Genomic DNA, 9,753 nt, shown 5'->3' with positions numbered 1-9,753 from the left:
CTTCCTCGGTGATTGGTCAACAGCAGGGATTCTTCAATAAAGTCTTTGTTGTCATTCAACGAGAGACGACTAGTTTTCCTGCAAATGTTTTAATTGAAAAATACTGCACCAAGCATCTTAGTTAGATGTAAAAGATCTCTTCGGCAAAAATGTCAAAATTAACGCATTAGCGCATACTGGCTACGGCGTCTCAAAATGGACAAACAGTACTATTGCCGCTTTTTCTCATTTTTGTAGCTAAGGTCTTTTAAGGGAGTATGCAAGCACACTTGTTCAGTTCGGCTGGCCACTTGGCTAGGCGCCAGCCGTACTGAGGCATGCCGACGCCTTTAGTGATTTGGAGGACTCAGGCAGAGGCCAGTCTGAGGCCCCCCACCCATGTTTAACACATTCATGGCTACTGAATGAAGAGATGTTCTGAGCCATCTCTTTTAGGTGAACTAAGCAGAATGAAAAGGCTAACTGAAAATACTTTAAATGCTTTTTTACTAGTAACAACCTTTTCATCACCACGTCACTTTTCATAGCTCAGGCAGTATGAAGCTCTCTCCTCCATTTATATGCAGATGAAACAGTCTTATACTCAGCTGGCCCCTCCCTGGATTTTGTGTTAAATGCTCTACAAAAAAAGCTTTCTTAGTGTCCAACAAGCTTTCTCTACCCTTAACCTTGTTCTGAACACCTCCAAAACAAAGGTCATGTGGTTTGGTAAGAAGAATACCCCTCTCCCCACATGTGTGATTATTACCTCTGAGGGTTTAGAGCTTGAGGTAGTCACCTCATACAAGTACTTGGGAGTATGGCTAGATGGTACACTGTCCTTCTCTCAGCACATATCAAAGCTGCAGTCTAAAGTTAAATCTAGACTTGATTTCTTCTATCGTAATCACTCCTCTTTCACCCCAGCTGCTGATTTCACCCCTGATTCAGATGACCATCCTACCCATGCTAGATTACGGAGACATCATTTATAGATCGGCAGGTAAGGGTGCTCTCGAGCGGCTAGATGTTCTTTACCACTCGACCATCAGATTTGCCACCAATGCTCCTTATAGGACACATCACTGCGCTGTATACTCCTCTGTAAACAGGTCATCTCTGTATAAATCAAATCAAATGTTATTGGTCACATACACATGGTTAGCAGATGTTAATGCGAGTGTAGCGAAATGCTTGTGCTTCTAGTTCTGAACGTGCAGTAATATCTAACAAGTAATCTAACAATTTCACAACAACTACCTTATACACACAAGTGTAAAGGAATGAATAAGAATATGTACATATAAATATATGGATGAGCAATGGCCGAACGGCATAGGCAAGATGCAGTAGATGGTATACAGTACAGTATATACACATGAGATGAGTAATGTAGGGTATGTAAACATTATATAAAGTGGCATTGTTTAAAGTGACTAGTGATACATTTATTACATCCAATTTTAAATTATTAAAGTGGCTAGAGATTGAGTCAGTATGTTGGCAGCAGCCACTCAATGTTAGTGATGGCTGTTTAACAGTCTGATGGCCTTGAGATAGAAGCTGTTTTTCAGTCTCCCGGTCCCAGCTTTGATGCACCTGTACTGACCTCGCCTTCTGGATGATAGCGGGGTGAACAGGCAGTGGCTCGGGTGGTTGTTGTCCTTGATGATCTTTTTGGCCTTCCTGTGACATCGGGTGGTGTAGGTGTCCTGGAGGTCAGGTAGTTGCCCCCGGTGATGCGTTGTGCAGACCTCACTACCCTTTGGAGAGCCTTACGGTTGTGGGCGGAGCAGTTGCTGTACCAGGCGGCGATACAGCCCAGCAGGATGCTGTCGATTGTGCATCTGTAAAAGTTTATGTTTTTAGTGACAAGCCGAATTTCTTCAGCCTCCTGAGGTTGAAGAGGCGCTGCTGCGCCTTCTTCACAACGCTGTCTGTGTGGGTGGACCAATTCAGTTTGTCCGTGATGTGTACACCGAGGAACTTAAAACTTTCCACCTTCTCCACTACTGTCCCGTCGATGTGGATAGGGGGGTGCTCCCTCTGCTGTTTCCTGAAGTCCACAATCATCTCCTTTGTTTTGTTGACGTTGAGTGTGCGCACATTGGAGATTACGCAAGAGTGGAGGAGGGGCCTCAAACAGAGGAGGAAGATAGGATAACATAAACACTATTATTAAACTAATTATGCCAAGTTCACGAGGCCCACTGATGGTGTGAGGCCCCAGGCAATTTCATTAGTTGTCTAATGGTAAGTCCGCCACTGAGTGAAAGTGATGTAAAGGCAGAGGAGAAAGGGCATGAGGCTGTGATGCCGATCATTTAATTTGAGGATCACTGTTCGACAGCTCTTGGTCAGCAGTGGACGATTTCAGTCTCATATAAAATGAAAAAAATGGGTATTTGTCATGTTTTGTAAACAACAGGTGTAGACTAACAGTGAAATGCTTAGGGGCCCTTCCCAACAATGTGGAGAGAAAGAAAATAATTTAATAAACGAAAAGTAATAGCACATAATAATAAAAGTAATAAATACACGATTAGTAACGATAACTTGGCTATATACACGGTGTACCAGTACAGAGTCGATGTGCCTGGTAATGAGGTAACTGAGGATGATATATACTGTACATATACAGTTGAAGTCGGAAGTTTACATACACCTTAGCCAAATACATTTAAACTCAGTTTTTCACAATTCCTGACATTTAATCCTAGCAAAAATTCCCTGTCTTAGGTCAGTTAGGATCACCACTTTATTTTAAGAATGTGAAATGTCAGAATAATAGTAGAACAAATGATTTATTTCAGCTTTTATTTCTTTCATCACATTCCCAGTGGGTCAGAAGTTTACATACACTCAATTAGTATTTGGTAGCATTGCCTTTAAATTGTTTAACTGGTGTCAAACGTTTCAGGTAGCCTTCCACAAGCTTACCACAATAAAGTTGGGTGAATTTAGGCCCATTCCTCCTGACAGAGCTGGTGTAACTGAGTCAGGTTTGTAGGCCTCCTTGCTCGCACACACTTTTTCAGTTCTGCCCACACATTTTCTATGGGATTGAGGTCAGGGCTTTGTGATGGTCACTCCAATACCTTGACTTTGATGTCCTTAAGCCATTTCGCCACAACTTTGGAAGTATGCTTGGGGTCATTGTCCATTTGGAACACATTTGCGACCAAGCTTCAACTTCCTGACTGATGTCTGTGAGATGTTGTAATATATCCACATCATTTTCCTCCCTCGTGATGCCATCTATTTTGTGAAGTGCACCAGTCCCTCCTGCAGCAAAACACCCCCACAACACAGCTGCCACCCCCGTCCAAACAGTTCTATTTTTATTTCATCGGACCAGAGGACATGTCTCCAAAACATACGATATTGTCCCCATGTGCAGTTGCAAACCGTTTTTTTTATGGTGGTTTTGGTGCAGTGGCTTCTTCCTTGCTGAGCGGCCTTTCAGGTTATGTCGACAAAGACTTGTTTTACTGTGGCTATAGATACTTTGTACCTGTTTCCTCCAGCATCTTCACAAGGTCCTTTGCTGTTGTTCTGGGATTGATTTGCACTTTTCGCACCAAAGTACGTTCATCTCTAGGAGACAGAACGCGTCTCCTTCCTGAGCGGTATGGCGTCTGCTTTGTCCCATGGTGTTTATACTTGCGTACTATTGCTTGTACAGATGAACGTGGTACCTTCAGGCGTTTGGAAATTGCTCCCAAGGATGAACCAGACTTTTTTCTGAGGTTTTTTCTGAGGTCTTGGCTGATTTCTTTTGATTTCCCATGATGTCAAGCAAAGAGGCACTGAGTTTGAAGGTAGGCCTTGAAATACATCCACAGGTACACCCCCAATTGACTCAAATGATGTCAATTAGCCTATCAGAAGCTTCTAAAGCCATGACATCATTTTCTGGAATTTTCCAAGCTGTTTAAAAGCACAGTCAACTTAGTGTATGTAAACTTTTGACCCACTGGAATTGTGATACAATGAATTATAAGTGAAATAATCTGTCTGTAAACAATTGTTGAAAAAATTACTTGTGTCATGCACAAAGTAGATATCCTAACCGACTTGCCAAAACTATAGTTTGTTAACAAGAAATGTGTGGAATGGTTGAAAAACTAGTTTTAATGACTCCAACCTAAGTGCATGTAAACTTCCGACTGCAACTGTAGCTAGGAATAAAGTGACTAGGCAACAGGATAGATAATAAACAGTAGCAGAAGTGTATATGATGAGTCAAAAAAAGTTAGTGCAAAAATGGTCAATGCACATAGTCTGCGTATCTATTTGGTTAACTATTTAACAAAGTCTTTAGCAGTCTTATGGCTTGGGGCTGTTTAGGGCCCTGTTGGTTCCAGTGCATCGGTACTGCTTGCCGTGCCGTAGCAGAGAGAACAGTCAATGATTTAGGGCCTTCTTGTGACACCGCCTGGTATAGAGGACCTGGATAGCAGGGAGCTCGGCCGCAGTGATGTACTGTGCCACACGCACTACCCTCTGTAGCGCCTTGCGGTCGGATGCCAAGCAGTGCCATACCAAGCAGTGATGCAGCCAGTCAAATCGCTCTCAATGGTGCAGCTATAGAACTTTGAGGATCTGAGGGTGGATGCAAATCTTTTCAGCCTCAAGTGTGGCCAATAAATTGTGTTGGAATAAGAGCTTTACTATGTTTTTGGCTGTGATGAATGAAGAGGCATGCGTAATACAAGCATATGATACAGTAGTATAATGTATTGCCTTTGAATAGCACATATCCAATGAGTAGCCTAATTCATGCATATCTCCTCTCAAGGCGCTACATAGAAAAGAAAGAAACAACAATTAATATACAGAGGTTCTTGAAATATTCTAAATTCCGACTAAATAAAAACATTTCAAACGGCCCTGGAGTCAACAACTTGATAACTAAAGACCATCAGCTCTTAACAGTTTTTTTTCACATCCCTTCTCTGCTTCACTTTCCACAGATCAGTCTGTTGCTAGGCAACTGTAAAATAAAGCAGAAAACCTCTGAAGTCAGATAGCCTCCTACCAATCACCCTCCACTTCATATTCACAGCATAGATATGGGCCTTTCGATTATTACATAGGAGTGGGAGGATTTTGAGGGGAGTGATTATGATGGCCTTTTTCACAAGCAACATACAATTATATTTAGAAGAAATGTCTTTATAGATTGTTGAAGTCTATACACTTAATGGAATTCTCTAAATAAAAGTTTGATCAGTTCCTTCATGTGGCATAGGTCTAGTCTTTGTTCCTCGATATGATTCCTCCTAGCCTACTGATCCCCTGCATGTGGATAATGAAAAGAGTTTGTGTTATCTTAAGTAATTATGTTATAGGTTTATGTGACAGGGTGCTACTTTTGCTCTGTCACACGGGGATACCTGGGTTGGGTCTGGAATAGCCTATCCTAATTCATTCTATTATTGACAATGCTATTATAACACTGTAATAATACCCATGTAAGTACAGTGCAATTCAAGTGTAGGTGCACATTTACAACTATGCTAAACTCACAATATGCATTAAGCCTACTGTGTATTGATTCTAACACCATAGATGTTTTTTGTTTTGTAAATCATATACATAATAAATGTAATTGTGTAATAACACAAACAGGTATTGTTGTAAGTACACCTATAGGCCTAGGTAGTTATAGTAGCGAACGGTAGGTCAGGGAAGCGAACCGGGGGTCGCTGGGGTGAAAGGCAAACACCCTACGCATCGCGCAAATATAATTATATATTTGATGGGAATTGTAACGTGACTCATATAGCGAGGATCGCTACAATATCATAAAACGTAATTTTCCTCCAATTATCCGAGGTGATTAGAAAATATGTGCATCAGAAAATGTATGCATACATTGTGGATAAATATAATAAAATATGGAATGTAACCATCTGTATCAACAACCTGCACCCTGTGAGTTTACAATCTGGCTTCCAGTATGTGAACATCGGTGCAGTTACGTTAAAATGAATGTCAATCAAACATAATGAGCCAATCCGCGTTATAGGGGTGGGAGCTCCAATTGCCAATGAACCTGTGTGATTGACTTTGAAAGTCCATAGCGCAGCGCACTGTGCCAATCGCAGCAAATATTTCACAGCTAAATATGTAGATAAATGATTAAGAAATCTAAAGACCATGCGAGGAAGTAGCGATAACACATACCTACATTTACTCCAACCGTCACAATCCGAAAGGAGGTATTTGGGAAAATTTTATTAAGAACGTGATTCATTCGTAAAATAGAGGATTTGACAGAGGGAAAGCTTACTAACCTTGTGAAGGTTTTATGAAAAGGTATCCTACGACCTGCTCAATAAGGTAGGTCATTTTTTAAACAAGTGATTATGCATGTGAATGTTCTCTACGCTATGCAGGAGGCTCGTTACATCATGTTACTGTACGGGTCCAGTGCTGTAGTCTACTGTACTGTATCTGCATTGTGGAGGAGAAACTACACCTACTGAATTAAGCAGATGTCTATTCAGGTAAACACTTGTATTTAGTAAAGCGAGTGTCTTGGCTCAGTTGTTTATTTAATATTTACTCTGAGCCGATACAATGATACACAACTTCAAGGAATTACATTAGCTTCATCACAAACTCCAGCAACGCTTTATTTGCATATGAGGGTTGTCATCAATCGTGAATGGGCAGTTTACATTGGTTACATTGCAGGTTACAATGTTGCATGTAAACATCACCAGCTCTTAGACAGCTTTGCTTATGTGCCCTGAGCGGTGCCTCCTATGAATAGGCATATACTAGAGTGGATGCCTATACAGACTTGACCTCATCCCTACTATGCCAAATTATATGATTTCTGAAGTCCATCCATTCTGACTCTAAAAACTCCATTCACAGTGCTGTGTAAAGCTGCTGATGCCTTACATTACGTCAACGAGACTGAAATAATAATATAATTCATCAGGCTGTATTCCAGTAGGCTGAGGCTATGAAAGGATTGATTGGAAAGCACTCTGTCATTTTATATCATCCGCTTTGTGTATGTTTTGTGTTTGGCCACTCTCTTGACTATCACTACTAGCACTTTTGTACTAGTACAGTTGAGACTTAAGAGCACATGTACATAACTCCTGTACTGGATGGACTTCATGCCTCAGAAACTTCCATCAGAAACTTCCAGAACAAAATATTTGCCCTGGAAAACCCACTCCAAGCTCTCAGCCGAATACCAATGATCATATCAAATGTTTTTGTGCTATAAGTGCTCTAACTTTTTTTGCCCTTGTAAGAAATATATTTTTCACATTCTAAAATGATCTTTGATGCCTGCTGACCTAAGCTATTTGTTTCTTATGGAGGGGAGGGGTTCTCCATGTCCTTGCCAGCTCAGTTGGGCTGAGACACCACTCACAGACCAGAGCTGAAATCAAAAGGCAATGTATTGAATTATTACCAGTAAAACAATATCCGGTAACGCAGGTGGTTTTACTTATGTTATTGGTACTCACAGAACCGGATATGGTATCTTTTTAGACCTTAGAAAAACGGACCCTTATTTGGAAAATGTGTCAGCTACCAAAGCCTCTCAGGTACCAATGTGTAAGATAGTGGACCCTAGGTGGTCTTGTCAGGGGGTGCGAATCATTATGAGTCAGATGAAATCAGGAGCAAAATGGAGGTATATTTACAGGTGCCGAAGGAGAGTTGGATCCATGGATATTTACAAGACATTGATGAACAATGACATAAATGTACACCTTCAAAATAACAGAGAATAACCTAAATGGCCAATTCACTGAAGCTACAACTGGTTCTAAGGCAGAGCGCCTTCAAACTAGACAGAGTGTCTTTAACTTTTACAAAGTGTCAATATTTGCTCACACAGATGAGTTTAGTATCTCGCTTAATAATATATCCTTTACACTAGTTTCAATATCAATGGCCTAAACATTCCAACATTTTAGGATCACTAATGAAGACATTGGGACAACACCCCTCAACGTAGAACATTCTAATTACTGAGCGTGCTCACCCGCTGGATAAGTATGCTGACTTCACCCGAGCRTACTCCTTAATAACTTTTGGGGATGGGTTAAATGCGGAAGACACATTTCAGTTGAAGGCATTTAGTTGTACAACTGACTAGGCATTCCCCTTTCCCTTTTACTGCAGTGGGCTAAATCAGGTTTACACAGAGTGATTCTTGGTAGTCTTAAACAAATCTACTTTGAAACAAAAGTATACACCTCACGCACATGGTTATGGGCTTATAAAAAAGAAGACACCTGTACGGTGTCAGATATAGAGTTGAAATGTATTACATTTTTWGTYTGCGTTCCAATATGACACTTTTTATACACCACAGGAGACTGAAATATAACAAAAACTGTTTGACATAGAAACACTGGATTTTTGTGGTAAAAAAAAAGAAAACTTAATTATTGATTAAATTAGGAAAAATATTATTAACATCCCACCCATGAGACCAAAGAGGGCACTTTTGGTCATTGACTGCAGGAAAGGGCTACATCAGTGTCAGGTTTTGGCCAAGACTGTTCGGGTTTTGGTCACTAGATGTCCCCATTGCACCTTTTTTTGTACCTTTTGTTTTTCTTGCTCTAATTATTGTTTGCACCTGTAGGTCATTCCCTTGTTAGTATTTAAACCCTGTGTGTTCCTCAGTTCCTTGCTCAGTGTTTGTAAGTTAGCACCCAGCCCCAGCCCAAGCCTTGTTTTATACAGATATTTCTCTTGTTGGATTTTCCAGAGGTTCTCTGGTTTAGTTCTTGTGTAATTATTTGAGTAGTCTTTTGAAGTTTGTTTTTCCCTGCTGTTTTTTACCACTTTGTGGAGTTTCTTTTGTATTTTGGAGGATTTCCATTTTGTGCCTCTTGGCTTTATTTTTGGACATTTTGGATTTAGTTTCTTTGCCTGAAGATTTTGTTCTTTAATTAAACCACCATCTCTAGTACTGCTGTGTCTGCCTCATCTTCTGGGTTCTGACGATTATTAGTGACTGTTTCTCGCACCGGGTCCTGACACATCAGTGTACTGATTCCGCGGWGGCAAAGCCTACAGCTCGGCGATACAATATATACAGTTGAAGTCGGAAGTTTACATACACTTTAGCCAAATGTATTTAAACTCAGTTTTTCACAATTCCTGACATTTAATCAGAGTAAAAATTCCCAGTCTTAGGTCAGTTAGGATCACCACTTTAATTTAATAAGAATCTGAAATGTCAGAATAATAATAGAGAGAATGATTTATTTCAGATTTGATTTCTTTCATCACATTCCCAGTGGGTCAGAAGTTTACATACACTCAATTAGTATTTGGTAGCATTGCCTTTAAATTAGTTTAACTTGGGTCAAACGTTTCAGGTAGCCTTCCACAAGCTTCCCACAATAAAGTTGGGTGAATTTAGGCCCATTCCTCCTGACAGAGCTGGTGTAACTGAGTCAGGTTTGTAGGCCTCCTTGCTCACACACACTTTTTCAGTTCTGCCCACACATTTTCTATAGGATTGAGGTCAGGGCTTTGTGATGGCCACTCCAATACCTTGACTTTGTTGTCCTTAAGCCATTTCGCCACAACTTTGGAAGTATGCTTGGGGTCATTGTCCATTTGGAAGACCCATTTGCGACCAAGCTTGAGCTTCCTGACTGATGTCTTGAGATGTTGCTTCAATATATCCACAATTTTCCTACCTCATGATGCCATCTATTTTGTGAAGTGCACCAGTCCCTCCTGCAGCAAAACAACCCCACAACACAGCTG

The sequence above is a fragment of the Salvelinus sp. IW2-2015 genome, linkage group LG13, assembly GCF_002910315.2.
Source record: "Salvelinus sp. IW2-2015 linkage group LG13, ASM291031v2, whole genome shotgun sequence".
NCBI lineage: Eukaryota > Metazoa > Chordata > Actinopteri > Salmoniformes > Salmonidae > Salvelinus > Salvelinus sp. IW2-2015.
Note: the sequence above shows the minus strand (reverse complement) of the source record.